This window comes from Ursus maritimus, unplaced genomic scaffold (assembly GCF_017311325.1).
Source record: "Ursus maritimus isolate PB19 unplaced genomic scaffold, ASM1731132v1 scaffold_5, whole genome shotgun sequence".
NCBI classification, from domain to species: domain Eukaryota; kingdom Metazoa; phylum Chordata; class Mammalia; order Carnivora; family Ursidae; genus Ursus; species Ursus maritimus.
In genome coordinates, this window is record NW_024426663.1 from 82,048,310 (window position 1) to 82,066,833 (window position 18,524).

Genomic DNA, 18,524 nt, shown 5'->3' on the forward strand with positions numbered 1-18,524 from the left:
TCTTGTTTTATAGGGATCTTAGAGATGTGGGCTTCTTCTTTAAAGATTTTATTTATTTACTTATCTGAGAGAGGGAGACAGACAGTCAGCAAGAATGGAACAGAAGCAGGGGAGTGAGAGAGGAAGAAGCAGGCTCCCAGTGGAAGAGCCCGATGAGGGACTCCTTTCCGGAACGCTGGGATCACGCCCTAAGCCGGAGACAGGCGCTCAATGACTGCGCCACCCAGGAGCCCTGGGTTGTGGGCTTCTTGTTTTTTAGCCTGCCTTCTGTGTTCTGGGGGAGGGGCCTGCCGCGCCGATACTCAGGCAACCCTGTTTGGTTAGGTTCTCCGTGTCCCCTGCGAATGGGGGGATGGGGATGGGCACCTCTGAGCCGGCTATTTCCAGGCTTTGTTCTCTGGCAGCTTTCCCTGGTGTTTGGCTATGCTCTTCTGAGAGTCAGAGCAGCAGAGGCTGCATTGTCACAGAACAGAGGGATTGTAGGCCTCCGCTCCACTGCGATGTTCTGGCCACTTTAACTCTGTTACTGTGTCTGCTCAACCCTGCAGCGTCCCGGGATGTGCGCACCAACGCGGCATCCCTGCCCTCACTTCCAGGGCCGGCGCGTCTCTGTCCTTTGTGTTTCTAAGGCCGCCAGCCACGGGCCGCCCCGCGTGCTCCGGGTCTCCCGGTCTCAGTCTATGCCTGGTGAGCACACCTCAATTCCGGAGTTTCGTGAGAAGCCTGGTGGCGCGCACCCGGTTCAGGGTCTCAGTCTGCTGTTTCGCTCGTACTGACCGTGAGTCCGCCCGCTCCCCCGTGTAGGTTGCCCGCCAGCTGCCAGCCGCCCTGCGCGCGCTCCGGGAGCTCCCGGTCTCAGTCTGGATCCCGTGAGCACACCGGGATTCCGGTGTTCCAGGAGATGCCTGGTGGAGCGCGTTCACGGTTCACCGGTCTCAGTCCACTCTCTCACGGGTGCCCTCCGTGAGTCCGCCAGCTCCCCCGTGCAGGTGGCTGCCGCTTCCCGGCGCCCAAACGCAGCCGCTCCCTCCCCCTTCCGTTTATCTTCCAATATCTGTGCATGGTTTAGAGCTCTTCTCTTGGTACCTCAATACTCAGCGCTGGAGATGTTCATTTGTAGAGATCCAGATGTATCTTCCTGCGTCTCAGGCTGATTCCGTGGTTATTTAGGCTGGTCTGTTACCTATCCAGCTCAACTCAGGGGACCGGCTGAAAAAGGGGTCCCCTACTCCTCCGCCATCTTAACTCCAATAATACTCAATTTCTTTAATACCTTAATGGCAGTCTCATTTACACAGCATCAGAGGAAAGCTTGAGTTAGGCCAGATGCAGTGTCCAAACAAACCAAGGCATATTTAGAACTTCACTCAGAGGGAGGAGACCAATATAATCAATTTGCGAAATCCTCACCAGTTAGGAACTCCAGTGATAGGCCTCAGATTCTTTTGAGAGCTGCTCCAGATGTTGTTTAGAGCACACAGGACAGGACGTTACTACATTAACCAAGTCAGTGTACTTCCAGGGCAATCCAACATCCTTGGCAATATGCCATTCCAATGGAGCACTGTAGTGGCCACTCTTTCTATGCATCCAATATGTTGTATCTACTGCAGGGTCAGTGGCTAAAACTTCAGCTTCCAGATTGTCAGGGGGTGTTAGTGCCTTATGAGCTGGGACATGAAAAACTGTGAGGTTTGCCTTAGGCTCTTGCAGATGGACCCAAAAGTCCTTCCACATATCCTGACCATATAAGATCTGATTTATAATTATCCAGTCCTTGGCTTTCCATTCGCTAACCCCAAGGATTAATTCCTTTACAAGAGGTCAGTTGTCAGTGCAAAGAGTTAATGACCAGGGTCCACTGGCTGCTATGGTTTGATATTGTTTCTATCCAGATGGTGTTAGTGTTGGGCTGAATAGTGACCTCAGTCCATGCGGCTGTATCTCCTCTACTTCACCCATCTGTATACCATGCATTAGTGGTATACTGCTCCCTTTTTACAGGCTTCAGGGGCCACCACAGAAATAGAAGTGAGGGCATCTGTAGAATCTATATACTCCACAACATCTAGTAGTGCCTACTTTCCTAGAGACAGTGGGCTGGTGGACAGGGCACTCCTCTGCTAGCAAATATGCATGACTTAGTCAAAGTGGGAGTTTGAGCCATGGCAGAAGTGGGTCAATGAAACATATTTTCCACCCACCTCTTGAGAGACAGGGAAGTTCTCACTGCAATGTGGTGTTGTTCTTTAGTGAGAGACTCCATCTGAAGGAATGGTGTGTACAGTGCTAGAAATTGTTGTTCTGTGGGGGTATATCAGATTTCTGTCCCCTGCCAGAGCTGAGACAAGAATCCTATGGGTATTTTCTCCTTCCATTATCTCTACCACAGTGTCCAACCCATGCCTTCTGGAGTCAAAGATACATCTAACTCAGATGGGAACACTGCTTGGGAGATGCCCAGAGCTTCAATCTGCCTCACTAGTATTTTGGCCTTTTCAAACTTTCAGCCTATTGCTCTCATTCCCAGCCCTACATATTCCCCTTATTTTTCAGGCAAGATAAGGAATGGAGGTTCTATGTTATGTTGGTACTAAAAGTTCTCTAAAACCATCAAATCCCTACAAACAGTTGCAACTGTTTTGTGTTCTTAGGGGTTAGGTAAGCTTGCACATTTTCAGTCACAGTTTCTGGGACAACATGGGTCTTATTCTACCAGACAGCTCCTCAAACTTGATGTTGTGACCCTGAGGCTTGAATTTTCTGTGGGTTTACTGCCATCCACTCCTTCACAGAAGCTCTGCAAAGCCTGCAAGGTGTTGCAGCAGAGGCAGAATTCACATGTTAACATTATGTCATCAATAATTTCATGGGCCTATTTCACTGGTTTGGGGAGGGAGAACAGGAGTCTCAGGCTACCATTTCATGATATGTGGTGTAACTGTGCAGGTAACCTTGGGCGAGTACCTTAAAGGTCCATTTTTGCCCCTCTCATGTAAAGGCAAATTGATCTTGTGACTCAATGGCCATGGGTACACTGAAAAAGGCATTTGTTAAATCCAGCACAGCATGTTATGCTCCTCAGATCCAAATAGGACTGTATCCCTGAGGGCTCTAATGGAGAAGGCAAGGCATCAGCGATCATAAGGGCAGATACAAAAGTCTAGGGGTGCCTGGAAGGCTGTCAGTTAAGCAGGTGACTGGTGATTTCTGCTCAGTTCATGATCTCATGGATCATGAGATCAAGCACTGTGTTAGCTCTATTCTCAGCAGGGAGTCTGCTTGAGATTCTCTCCCTCTGCCCCCCACTTGTGCTCTCTCTCTCTCTCTCTCTCTCTCTCAAAGAAATAGATAAATCTTAAAAAAGAAAGAATGAAAAAAAAAGTCTGAACTGTGGCTCAGTTTTTAAGCCTTTCCATAAACCAGTAAACACAGTTTAGGTGGTCAGTCTATCTGTTCAGGTAGGGTCCTTGTAGGAATGAGGTGATACTACATTCCCATCCAGGTTAGTCTTACTGGACCCTTCACAGCTGGTTGGGATAGCTTTTTGGCTTTCTCTCATATTAGGGTTTGGACAGTATGGGGCACGTCTTCTTTACTGTCAATCATCATAATCTTCTCATCACTTTCCAAGGAATTCCATGTCTTAGTGTCCTGATCAGGTTTAGTCACAAGTACATGGGCCTTAATCCATGCTAGCTTGTGCCACCCTTAGTTTTACAAAACAGTGTGCTACAGTCTCTAACATATTCTGCTCTCCCAACTTGCCTGCCAGCCCGAAAGCCATCAGACTAGCAGACACTCTCATGTCCTTTTCTAATCCTAACTTGTTTTCTACCTTCCTAACACAAGCTTCAGCCTAAAATTAGGCATCAGTCAGTGGCCAGCTGGGCTGCCCATAGTAGAGGCCAGCCCACTGTAGCTACCATATACTTATTTTCCCTGCCACGGTGTGCAATGCATAGTTTCTCTAACAAGCATAGTAGACGAGCTGTTATTTGGTGTCCCCATAGTCATGAAGTAGTCCACAAGTAATGTAACACATGGGTTTCCCTTTCCCACATAGAGGTTGATGGCCACCTGGAACTTTCCCAGCAGTTGCCTCATTCCCAAGGCTTATTTCTTTGGTCTCCTGGCTGGCTCACCAACTGTTGGTTTGCAACACTCCTGGGTGCTTCCCAGGTGTAATCTGCAACAGGCCCCCTCCAAGCAGAGGGCAGGGAGAGACTGAAGAAAGAGGTAGACCACTCCAGATTGGTAGGTGGCAGTTTTAATAATGGCAAGGAGATCTTACATATGAGGCTTGTCCTAGACAACAACAAGACCAATCGAACCCTGCACCCACCCTCCAAATCTTAAAAGCTGAAGAAGAGGCCCTAACTGGACTCAGTCACCTGTAACATGCAGTTGTTTTCAACACCACATTACTATCTCAAATCTATTTTCTTGGGGTAGCCTCTGGGAATGAGAAAGGCAGATTTCTAGGATAGGGGATGGGTTAAAGAGCCTCCATGTGTCCAGATCCGGAACACAGGTCAATTGGCAGTCACATTTTTTGATGAAGTTTCCCAACAGAAATTATCATGAAGACAATAACATCTAGTGTGCAGATTTAGTACCCAAAGAGATTTTTCCGCCATGACCCAAGGTAATAATTTAAGAAAATACTATTTGCAATCTTTTTTTAAATGTCTTTTTTTTATTATATTATGTTAGTCACCACACATTACATCCCCGGTTTCTGATGTAAAGTTCGATGATTCGTTAGTTGCTTATAACACCCAGTGCACCATGCAATACGTGCCCTCCTTACTACCCATCACCAGTCTGTCCCATTCCCCCACCCCCCTCCCCTCTGAAGCCCGCAGTTTGTTTCTCAGAGTCCATACTCTCTCATGCTTCATACCCCCTTCTGATTACCCCCCTTTCTTTATCCCTTTCTTCCACTACCGATATTCCTAGTTCTTATGTTCCATAGATGAGAGAGATCATATGATAATTGCCTTACTCTGCTTGACTTACCTCACTTAGCATTATCTCCTCCAGTGCCGTCCATGTTGCAGCAAATGTTGAGAACTCGTTCTTTCTGATAGCTGAGTAACATTCCCTTTTATATATGGACCACAACTTCTTAATCCAGTCATCTGTTGAAGGGCATCTCGACTCCTTCCATGATTTAGCTATTGTGGACAATGCTGCTATGAACATTGGGGTGCATACGACCCTTTTCTTCACTATGTCTGTATCTTTGGGGTAAATACCCAGTACTGCAATGGCTGGATCATAGGGTAGCTCAATTTTTAACTTTTTAAGCAACTTCCATACTGTTTTCCAGAGTGGCTGTACCAACTTGCATTCCCACCAGCAATGTAGGAGGGATCCCCTTTCTCCACATCCTCTCCAGCAATTGCTGTTTCTTGCTTTTTCAATTTTTGCCATCCTAACTGGCGTAAAGTGGTTTCTTTTTTTTTTATAATGATTTTTTATTATATTATGTTAGTCACCATAAAGTGGTTTCTTAGTGTGGTTTGATTTGAATTTCCCTGATGGCTAAAATATTTGAAGACTTTTTCATGTGTCTGTTAGCCATTTGTATGTCATCATTGGAAAAGTGTCTGTTCATAACTTCTGCCCATTTTATGATTTCTTTATTTGTTTCTCACGTATTGAGTTTGAGAAGTTTTTTGTAGATCTTAGATACCAGTCTTTTATCCGTAGCATCATTTGCAAATATATTCTCCCATTCGTGGGCTGCCTTTTAGTTTTTTTGACTGTTTCCTTGGCTGTGCAGAAGATTTTTATCTTGATGAAGTCCCACAAGTTCATTTTTTCTTTTGTTTCTCTTGCCTGTGGAGATGTGTCATGAAAAAGGTTGCTTTGGCTGATGTCGTAGAGGTTGCTGCCTATGTTCTCCTCTAGGTTTTTGATGGATTCCTGTCTCACATCGAGGTCTTTCATCCATTTGGAGTTCATCTTTGTGCATGGTGTGAGCGAGTGGTCAAGTTTCATTCTTTTGCATGTAGCTCTCCAATTTTCTCAGGACCATTTATTGAAGAGACTGTCTTTTTTTCCACCGGATGTTTCTTCTAGCTTTATCAAAGATTAGTTGTCCAAAAAGCCAAGGGTCTATTTCTGGGTTCTCTATTCTGTTCCATTGATCTATGTGTCTGTTTTTGTGCAAGTACCATGCTGTCTTTGTGATCACAGCTTTGTACTGACACTTGAAATCTGGCATTTTGATGCCCCAGCTTTGTTTTTACTTTTCAACATTTCTTTGGTGATTCGGGGCCTTTTCTGGCTCCATACAAATTTAAGAACTATTGGTTCTAGTCACTTGAAAAATGTCATCAGTATGTTAATTGGGATAGCATTGAAAGTGCAGATTGCTCTGGGTAGCATGGACATTTTCACTATGTTAATTCTTCCTATCCATGAGAGTGGAATATTTTTCCATCTTTTTGTGTCTTCCTCAATGTCTTTCAAGCGTGATTTATAGTTTCTAGAATATAGGTCCTTTATGTTTCCGGTTAAGTTAATTCCAAGGTAACGTATGGATTTTGGTGCTATTGTAAATGGGATGGATTCCCTAATTTCTCCTTCTTCAGTCTCATTATTCGTGTATAGAAATGCAACTGATTTCTTAGCATTAATTTTGTAACCCGCCACATTACTGAATTGCTCTATAACTTCTAGTAGTTTGGGGGTAGATTCTTTTGGGTTTTCCATGTAAAGTATCATGTCATCTGCGAAGAGAGACAGTTTGACTTCTTTGCCGATTTGGATACATATTATCCCTTTTTGTTGTCTGATTGCTGTTGTAAGGACTTCTAGTACTATGTTGAATAATAGTGGCGAGAGTGGGCATCCTTGTCGTGTTCCTGTTCTTAGCGGAAGGCTTCCAGCTTTTCCCCATTGAGAATGATATTTGTTGTAGACTTTTCATAGATGGTTTTTATGAGATTTAGGAATGTACCCTCTATCCCTACACTCTGAAGGGTTTTAATCAGGAAAGGATGCTGTATTTTGTCAAATGCTTTTTCTGCATCACATGAGACGATCACATGGTCCTTGACTCTTTCCTTGTTGATATGATCTATCACATCTATTGATTTGTGAATGTTGAACCACGCTGGCATCCCAGGGATGAATCCCACTTGGTCATGATGGATAATCCTTTAAATGTACTGTTGGATTCTATTAACCAGGATCTTGTTGAGGATTTTGGCGTCCATATTCATTAGGCAAATTGTTCTTTAATTCTCCTTTTTGATGGGGTCTTTGCCTGGTTTGGGGATCAAGGTAATATTGGGCTCTTAGGATGAGTTTGGTAGCTTTCCTTCCGTTTCTATTTTTTGAAATAGCTTTAGGAGAATAGGTATTATTTCTTCTTTAAATGTTTGGTAGAATTCCCCAGGAAAACCATCCGGGCCTGGTGTTTTTTTTTTTTTTTTTTTTGAAGGTTGTTTATCATTGACTCAATCTCTTCATAATTAATTGGCCTGTTTAAAGAATCAACTTCTTCCAGTTTCAGTCTTGGTAGTTTATAGGTTTCCAGGAAGGCCTCCATCTCTTCCAGATTGCTTAATTTATTGGCATAAAGCTCTTGATAAACATTTCTAATAATCCTTCCAATTTCATTGGTGTTGGCTGTGACCTCTCCTTTTTCATTCATAATTTTATTAATTTGGGTCCTTTCTCTAATCTTTTGGATAAGTCTTGCCAGAAGTCTGTCAATTTTATTAATTCTCTCAAAGAACCTGCTTCTAGTTCTGTTGATCTGCTCTACTGTGCTCCTGTTTTCTAATTCATTGATCTCTGCTCTAATCTTGATCAACTGCTTTCTCGTGCGAGGGTTAGGCCTGTTCTTCTGTTGCTGTTCCAGCTTCTTGAGATGAGAATATAAAAACTGCATTTTAGATTTTTCTATTCTTTTGAGTGAGGCTTGGATGGTTATGTATTTCCCCCTTAGGACTGCCTTTGCAGTATCCCATATCTTTTGGACCATTGTGTTTTCATTCTCTTTGGTCTCCATAAATTGTTTAATTCAAATTTTGATTTCCTGGTTTATCGAATCATTCTTGAGCAGGATGGTTCTTAGTCTCCAAGTGTTTGAGTTTCTTCCAAATTTTTCCTTGTGGTTGAGTTCCAATTTCAAAGCCTTGTGGTCTGAGAATATTCAGGGAATAATTTCAATCTTTTGGTATCAGTTGAGACCTGTTTTATGACCCAGCGTATGATTTATTCTGGAGAACATTCTATGTGCATTCGAATAGAATGGGTATTCTTTTGTTCTGGGGCGTAGTGTTCTATATATATCTATGAGGTCCATTTGGTCTAGTATGGCATCCAAAGCTCCTGTTTTTTTGTTGATTTTTTGCTTAGGTGATCTGTCTATTGCTGATAGTGGAGTGTTGAGGTCCCCTACTATTAATGTATTTTTATCTATATGTCTCTTTTTTCTGGTTAAGAGTTGGCTTGTGTATCTTGCTGCTCTCCTGTTGGGGGCATAGATATTTATAATTGTCCTATCCACTTCTTGGAAACATTCTTTAAGAATAATATAGTGTCCTTCTCTATCTCTAACTACAGTCTTTATGTTAAAATCCAATCTGTTTGATATGAGACTTGCTACCAATTGAGCTTTCTTTTGAGGTCCATTGGCATAAAAAAATGGTTTTCCATCCCTTCACGTTCAGTGTGGATGTATCTTTAGGTTCAAAAAGAGTCTCTTGTAGACATCAAATTGATGGGTCTTGTCTTTTTATCCAATCTGCAACCCTGTGGCATTTATGGGAGCATTTAGTCCATTCACATTGAGAGTGATTATTGAGAAATATGATTTTAATGATGTAATGTTGCCTGTAAAGTCTTTGTTTCTATAGATTGTAAATTTCTGTTCTGTATCACTTTTGGGGCCTTTTTACTTTTATAGAACCCCCTTAATATCTCCTGTATGGCTGGTTTCATGGGTTTTATGCCAGAATGTCTGCAAAGAAAGCTGTCAACAATTCTTCACATCCCCATATATACATGCTGCTTCTTCATCATGTGCTGGAGTTGATTTGCCCTACATTCTGAATCTTTTGTCTTGCCTTGACCAAAGGAATGTGGCAAAATTAAAGATTTGCTGGTTATGCCTAGCTCTCAGTAAGAGTGGCTTGTTCCATATTTATTCTTTGAGCAATGAAACAGCACATAAGAATTCGACCCTTCTCATTATAGAAAGTGAATTCTAGTCATTTCCCATATGTTACTATTTATAAAAGCCATCCCATCAGAGGCATGAGACATTTGTATGAATTCATGTTAGATCTTCCAGCCCATTCCAAGCCAACACCACATGCAGGAGAGATAAATCTGACCCAGCTGAATCTGTTCCATATACCTGACTCCTCATATTATGAGCAGTACTGTGGTTGCTGTCCTAAGGCATTACATTTTGATGTGTTTTTTACACAGAATGAGATAAGTTAAATCAAAGCTAAGCAGGAGAAACATACACATAACCTAATGCATTATAATATTGTTATCATTTTGCAATATGGAAATTCATGTTATAATTTTAATATATGAAATGAAATCCAGTGTGAAAAGCAATAAAATGAGTAATGATCAGTATTTCATCATTAAAATTAATTTCAAAAAAGCTACAATCATAAACTTGTAAGCACTAACATTTCAATCTTAAACATAACAATTAAAACTTGTTAAAAAATACAAGGACACATTGTGAATAACCTACTGTTAACATATACTTTAACATGTCTTCCTGTAAAAACAGATGAAATAATTTTAAATGTGCGATATTTAAAAATAAACTAAAGAAAACAGGGGCACCTGGGTGGCTCAGTAGATTAAGCATCTGCCTTCAGCTCACATGATGATCCTGGGGCCCTGGGATGGAGCTCTATGTTAGGCTCCGAGCTCAATTGGGAGTCTTCTTCTCTCTCTCCCTCTGTCCCTCCCCCTTGCTCATGCACTCTCTCACTCAAATAAATAAATAAAATCTCTAAAAAATTGAAGAAAATAGTAGTTATGTAGAATATAGACAAGAAAAATATATAAACTATTATTTTAAACTAATCAATATTTTATTTCATTTTTCTTAAATTAATCATTATTTTAAATTCTTGGAACATTCACAGAGATTGTCTTACTTTAGGCCTAAGAATGATACAAACATTCAATATTTTGTTTACAAGGTAGTCAAATTTATTGATACAATACATCAAACCATGAAACAGAACATTATAGATATGAAGATGAAGATGATGATGATGAAGATAGATGATAAATGTTAAATAGATAATAGATGATAGATAGATAGATGATAGATAGATAGATAGTTGGATAGTTTGATAGATGGTTTTTGATATAGATATAAATGATAGATGGGTAATGGAGAGAATGATATAGATATAAATTTAGAACAAAAATGCAGAGACAGACTTATTGTGTGATAAATACCATGAAGAGGAAAGAGTTACATAACCTGCAAAAGGAAGCCATGTCAACAGAGCCTTAGAAAGAACTCATTTCATTTATTTATCTATCATCTATCTATCATCTATCTTCTATCAATCAATCTATCTATCATCTATTATCTATATCTATCTATCATCTATCTATCATCTATCATCATCTAGCTATCATCTATCATCTATCATCTATCTTCTATATCACCTATCTATCTATCCATTGATTTATTTAGTTTTGACTCATTTCCTTTAGTAGAGACTAGGCAGTCCTCAGTACCCACAGTGGCTTACAGGGAATTTGCAATTTGATTTTCTGTCTATTCTACCACGGACCAAAACTACACCTGAAATCAGGGGAACATACTCCTTAGGGCTTCCCAACTGGGAAAAAGAGGTAAAGAAAGAGGAGAATAATTATGGAAAATAAATAAATAAATAAATAAATAAATAAATAAATATTCAACAAAATAGAACAAAAATCCTCCCCCCCCAGAAAAAGACAGATTTGTATTTGTCTCTAGACAGTGTGGAAGTGGAGTGGGTGAAAGAGAAAAGAGTCCTGGTGGTGACTATCAAACCTTCCAGGAGAAAGAAATTAAATTTTAGTATAAACTATTGGAATAGTATTATGAACATACTGAAGACAACTTGATAATGCTGAACATTTTTTTTTTTTGGAATGTAACTATAGCAACCCATTAGTGGAAAACTGGCATACTTTTTAAAATTTCTTAAGATGTGTGAAAAATACATGCACATGTGTACCTACACACACTCACACACATAGAGTCAGTAGAATAGGTTGATTTACTTTTAGAATTAAATTTTTGATATAATTGTGACAAACTACTTAAGATTTAGCAAATTACTTGTTATCTTAATTGTGTTTTCTGGTGACAAACAGAGTTATTAATGTATGAACTATACTGTTGTTTAGTGATTGAAAGTAACTGTGTATATATTAATAAATTTACAGAAATCCTGTCCCAAAATATATTTTTGGCAAACACCTAGTTAAAATCTTACATTGTGGGATGCCTGGGTGGCCCAGTCAGTTAAGTGGCTGCCTTTGGCTCAGGTCATGATGCCAGGGTTATAGGAGGGAGCCCCAGGTGGAGTTCCTTGCTGAGCCAGGAGTCTTCTTCTCCTTCTTCCTCTGCCCCCTCCCCTCTACTCAATCACTCTGTCTCTCTCTCTCTCAAATAAATAAAATTTTAAATAAATAAATAAATACGTAAATAAATCTATCTTATGTTTCCTCTCAGTTATTTTCCTAAATATACAATGGCTTTATATATTAAAAGAACTTTGATATTTAAAATTCTTCCATGAGTTTTAACATAATTGCTTCTTATTCCTTGACTACAGCTTCCCTTTTAATCTCTTCTGATGAGAATTTAATAATTAAATTTTAATAATGTTTATATGCATAAGTGAGCTTTATAAAGGACCAACACATTTTATATTGCGAGGAGTAAAGGATGATTACTGATTCAAATGTAACAGGGAAGAAAAGTCATCAAGTAAAAGTTGATATATGCTGTAGTAAATATTTCCATATGGGCTATACAGATCCATAGAAACAACATTCAACACAGCTTTGGTCATCAGGACAGGCTCCTTTTGAAGGGATTTTGAAGGACAATCATAAGTTAGGCAATGCGATTGTACAAGGAACAAAGCAGACAGAAGAGGAGACAAAGTTTGAAAGGTTGTGGAGATTTGAGATAAAGCAGATGTTTCAGAGAGAAATTTGCATAACAGAGAATTGGTCAGGTCACAAGGTCCTAGCAATTAAGTTTATTTTTCTTCTTGAAATTTATGAAGGGGCAGTGAGTATTTAAGTGAGAAATTGATGCTCATTGATGCATTTTAAATATGTCATTGCTTTAGGCAAATGACAACATTTAGAGTTGAAAGAAGCATGTTCTGAAGATATGATGGTTATGAGGTTACTGCAGCAAATTAAGTTCATAATGCAAAGGACAAATAAGAACTAGGAAGATCGGTAGGGGAAGAAAGGGATAAAGAAAGGTGGGTAATCAGAAGAGGGAATGAAGCATGAGAGTCTATGGACTCTGAGAAACAAACTGAGGGTTTCAGAGGGGAGGGGGGTGGGGGAATGGGATAGACCGGTGATGGGTAGTAAGGAGGGCACGTATTGCATGGTGCACTGGGTGTTATACACAACTAATGAATCATCGAACTTTGCATCAGAAACCAGGAATGTACTGTATGGTGACTAACATAATATAATAAAACAATTAAAAAAAAAAGGACAAGTGTTGAACAGGTGGGCTCAAGGCACTTTCATTAAGCCTTTGGACCTATTTGAATGGTTAAGCAAGTTTTCACATATATTTAGCTTTCTGTGAGTTTATTTTCATTTTATTTCAACCTAGGTATTTGAGACAACATACTGTAAATGAGGTAAAAGTGTTAAGTCATTTGAAAAGACAGGTTTGAAAGATTGTTTCCTTTGCAATAAATATTCCCTGTTTCAATTTTTTTATCTAGCAATTCCACTTCTGAATATTTTTTTTAATGATTTTTTATTATATTATGTTAGTCACCATACAGTACATCCCCGGTTTCCGATGTAAGGCTCGATGATTCATTAGTTGTGTAAACACCCAGTGCACCATGCAATACGTGCCCTCCTTAGTACCCATCACCAGCCTATCCCATTCCCCCACCCCCCTCCCCTCTAAGGCCTTCAGTTTGTTTCTCATAGTCCATAGTCTCTCATGTTTCATTCCCCCTTCTGATTACCCCCCTTTCTTTATCCCTTTCTTCCCCTACCGATCATCCTAGTTCTTATATTCCATAGATGAGAGAAATAATATGATAGTTGTCTTTCTCTGCTAGACTTATTTCACTTAGCATTATCTCTTCCAGTGCCATCCATGTTGTAGCAAATGTTGAGAACTTGTTCTTTCTGATAGCTGAGTAATATTCCATTGTATATATGGACCAAAACTTCTTAATCCAGTCATCTGTTGAAGGGCATCTCGGCTCCTTCCGTGATTTAGCTATTGTGGACATTGCTGCTATGAACATTGGGGTGCATATGGCCCTTCTCTTCACTACGTCTGTATCTTTGGGGTAAACACCCAGTAGTGCAATGGCTGGATCATAGGGTAGCTCAATTTTTAACTTTTTAAGGGACCTCCACACTGTTTTCCAGAGTGGCTGTACCAACTTGCATTCCCACCAACAATGTAGGAGGGATCCCCTTTCTCCACATCCTCTCCAGCAATTGTCTCTTGACTTGTCTATTTTTGCCATTCTAACTGGCATAAGGTGGTATCTCAGTGTGGTTTTGATTTGAATTTCCTTGATGGCTAATGATTTCAATTTTAACTCTATTTTGAAAATGTGTAAATGTTTAGCTTCATCAATATTAACACTCTTTACTTCCTACAGAAAAGTAGGCAGCCATTATGTATGGCAATAGAAGTAAAGAATGACAAACATTGCCAAAATGAACTAGTATGAGGAGGTCCATATGGATTTTGTTTCCTAAAAGAAGTCTTAAAGAGAGCATGCCCTTCTGTAATTAAAGTCAAGGGATTTAATTCTCTGTGGAGGAAAATGACTTGAGGTTTATGATACCATGAAATAGATCCATCTCTATAAATGTGGGTTCTTTGGATCATCCAAACAGCTTCTGCTGATTTTTTTTTCTAAAAGAAGAAACACTGAGATGTAGCTCAGAATCAGAGAGTGGTTGTCATAATCCAGAGTACAGAGATCCTAGATTTTATTTGGTGAATCTCTGACTTGATCAATAACTGTGAGTATAACTACTAAACAAACTCTTCTTTTTAAAAAAATATTACCCTCTCTATTGACTTTAAGTACCATTGGTGGTAAAAAATGAGGTAATGTGTATGAAAAGGTAACACTATGTAGGATAAACAAGTATAAACATTCCTTGGCCTGATTATTAAAATTTTTATACTATATTACTTTATATATTATATATGCTTTTTTTTATAAATTTACCATATTGTGTGTTTTTCATAACATCATGGGAATGCTATCATTGTCTCACACATCTACGCTCTTTTTCCTTCATTCTAATGATGAGGGAGAATAGAAATAGATTACTTCTCCTTAGTGATTACATGATGTTTAATTTGTTAAAAATATTTACTGAAGCTTTTATGATAAACACAGATATCTTCTGGTTGGAAAAAATGTACCACAAATGGCCTCATAGAAACAAACACATAAGAAATGACCTTAATATACTGCTTTAAAACATACTAATGAAAATCAAGACTTGAAAAAATTCTTAGATACCACCTAGTGTAAATTTTCAGGTTAAAAATTACTGGGAGAAGTGGTTTGAGCCAAAACAGAATCCAGTTTCTTTATGTATGTCCCAAATACTTCAGAAAATACACCAACTAATACAGTTCTTTGAATCAGCACTATAAAAGTGAAAAGGAAAACAAAACAAAAAAACAAGAATTCAATGAAGCTTGATTTACTTAAATTGTACAATGTGTGAAACCCTCTAATATTTGAAAATATACCATGTGCTGGGAAGTGTGAATGGAAATCTATTTGCTTGTTTGTTTGTTTTCATGAATTTTTATTTAAATTCTAGTTAGTTAACATACAGTGTAATATTAGTTTCAAGTGTACGATATATTGTTTCAACACTTCCAAAGAACACCCAGTGCTCATCATAGTAAGTGCACTCCTTTATTTTTTTAAAATTTTTAAAATGATGATGATGATGATGATTTTGAAAAAGTGCACTCCTTAATACCCAAACCTGTTTAACCGATTATCCCCCAAGTGAATCACCCTGGTAACCACCAGTTTGTTCTCTATATTTAAGGGTCTGTTTCTTCATTTCTCTCTCTCTCCCTCTCTCTCTCTCTCTCTCTCTCTCACACACACACACACACACACACACACACACACAAAGTCCAGAGAGAAGGGCTGGAACAGTAGAGTTGGGCATCCTCTCTAATCTGTACCCCCCCAGATCTTTCCACTAGGTTCATGATTTATGTTGTCTCTCCTCTCATTTTCATTAATATTCCAAACTATAGTCATCCATGTCTCTGTGTTTAATCTTATGTTTTAAAATTTACTTTTTTATTTTTAGCTCTATTTTTAGCATTCATTTTCCTTATATATCTCCATTCACTCATACATACACTTATTTTTCCTCTCATTAAATCATTTTTTTCAAAATATCCTTTAAAATTCAACCTGGAACTTCTCTGTTATGTATCAACAATTGACGTGAAAACATAAAGAAAGACCAACATGCTTTAGCTAGAATGTTAAGATTTTTTCAATTTCATATAAATAAATGAGATTCTTAGTCTCATTTTATTTTTTTTAATTTTTAATTTCTTTTTAAAAGCATTTTTACTTAAATTCAATTTAGTTAACATATAATGTATTATTAGTTTCAGAGGTAGAATTTAGTGATTCATCAGTTGCAGATAATACCCAGCGCTCATTACATCAAGTGCCCTCCTTAATGCCCTCACCCAATTATCCCTTCTCCCCAACCACTGCCTTCCAGCAACCCTCCATTTGTTTCCTATAGTTCAGCATTTCTATGGTTTGCTTCCTTGTTTTTATTTCATTTTATTTTATTTTTCCTCCCCTCCTCTATGTTTATCTTTTTGTTTCTTAAATTCCACGTATGAGAGAAATCATACAATATTTGTCTTTGACTGACTTATTTTTGTTAGCATAGTAAACTTTAGTTCCATCCATGTTATTGCAAATGGTGAGATTTAACACTTTTTGATGGCTGAATAATACCCCATACTTACTCTCATTTTTAAAATAACAAATAAGGGTCACCTGGGTGGCTCAGTTGGTTAAGAGTCTGCCTTCAGTTCAGGTCATGATCCCAGGGTCTTGTAATCAATCCCAGAGTCAGGCTGCCTGTGGGAGCCACCTTCTCCCTTTCTTTCCCTGCTCATGCTCTCACTCACTATCTGTCTATCTCTCAAATAAATAATTAAATAAAATATTTAAAAAACAATGAATAAGAAGTTGACAGTTCTTTACATTGATTACATTCGGAATAAAAATATACTCGCTAATTTTGTTTTAGTTTTATATACTCTTGTTACAGAAAATTTGGATTCCCTCAACAAATATTCATCATTAAAATATGTGAAATTACCTAGCACATATTGGTCATACAAGTAAAAGAATTAGTGACATAAGGATGAGTTATTCGCTGATTTCAATATTTAGCATATCTCATTCTTTTTTTATGATAATTTTTATTATGTTATGTTAGTCACCATACAGTACATCCCAAGTTTTTGATGTAGTGTTCCATGATTCATTACCAGCATATAACACCCAGTGCACCATGCAATACGTGCCCTCCTTAATACCCATCACCAGCCTATCCCATTCCCCCACATCTAATTCTTTAAGACACTCTTTACACCCAAATGTTAGAAATGGGAATTAAAATTTTCTCTTGATATATTAGCATAACATTTTAGTTCTGTGAAAAAAAAAATAAAGCCATGTCATTTTTGTGTGTCATTAAAACAAAGTTCTCTATTTAGTTTGCCTCCTTTGAAGAGTGCTATTATTAATTTTAATTGACAGAAATTCATTGAGTATATCAATACATAATCAGGATATTTCCTGGGGAAAATTTCAGCAGGAAATTATTTCAAATTAACTGTCCCCCAAGAGAGCATTATGATAGGGGTAGACCACTTAGCATTAATATGTATGTTATAGAGAGGTCCTCAGGAATCTCCTCTGTTCTTGGAAGTATATTTTATTTTGTTTGAGGTATATAATAACACATCTAACTTGTGTATATGAAATAGAAACAACTTGATATATCAGCACTTATGCCATGAGTCATTCAAGTGTCCAAAATAAAAATGCATAATTGGGTTTCTCAACAATTTAACTGAATTCCATGTAATATATTTGAAACTGCTATTTTCTTAGAATGTTTCTAAATGGACTGAAAGGTAGATATTAAGGATAGATACACTGATAAATAAACTTTAGTAGATACTTGGCCCAAGGCAAGGCTCAATCTGAGGTCCATGGAATCATGACCTGAGCTGAAGGCAGCTGCTTAACTGATTGAACCACCCAGGAGACCAAAATTTAGATTTTTAAAGCTAAATTTAAAAAAATAAGACCATGAGAATATTAGGAAAAAATACATTATTTCAAGTTGGAAGTCTGGAAGTCCAAAAAAATTTTGGTAACACTGACATATCAGGCAGAGCGAAATGGTGGAGCATGCTTTGGATTGACTTTTGTTTGCTGTATAATTTGAAACTCCAGGGAAATATCTATATAGTAAGATATTTTAGAGATAGGGCAAAAAAATGAGGTCTAGAGAGCATAATCGATAATCTTTGAGAAACTGATGGATAATTATATTTCTAACCAGTCTTTCACTTCTCTACTGTCACCTCCTAAGCTTTACACTGGCTCCCCTGTATGCTCCAGCTATACCCTTCCTGGTCACCATGTTTGGAGATTAACTGACCCAAGCAATCATACTTCAGTAAACATGAGACTTTCACAATGCTAAATTATTTCATGCCACTGTACATCTTTATGCTATAAATTAAAATGCTTCCTTAATAATTGCTTAATTAAAAACAAATTTGATCTTGGGATGTACTGTATGGTGACTAACATAACATAATAAAAATTGTTTAAAAAAAAAGCAAACAAATTTGAAGCAAATTTAATCTGGCCCCCTAGGATCACATTACTCCTACATCTCCAGGCTCCAATAACTAATTAATTAAATGCTTTCCTTATAACACACAAGTACATCTAGTGTTCTGCCCCTTGAACTGTAAAGGGTTGGGTATTTTATGCATTCAGCCCTTTACCTATTGTGGTGAAACATACCTCATTATTTCCCAAAATGCCACATTGAAGTGAAGCTTTTAAAGATCTCAAAAAGAGGTTCCCTCTTGTTCCCCAGAAGTTTGTATCATGCAACTTAATAATGTTTTATTATAGCAGGGAAATATAAAATTCTAGAAACAAATA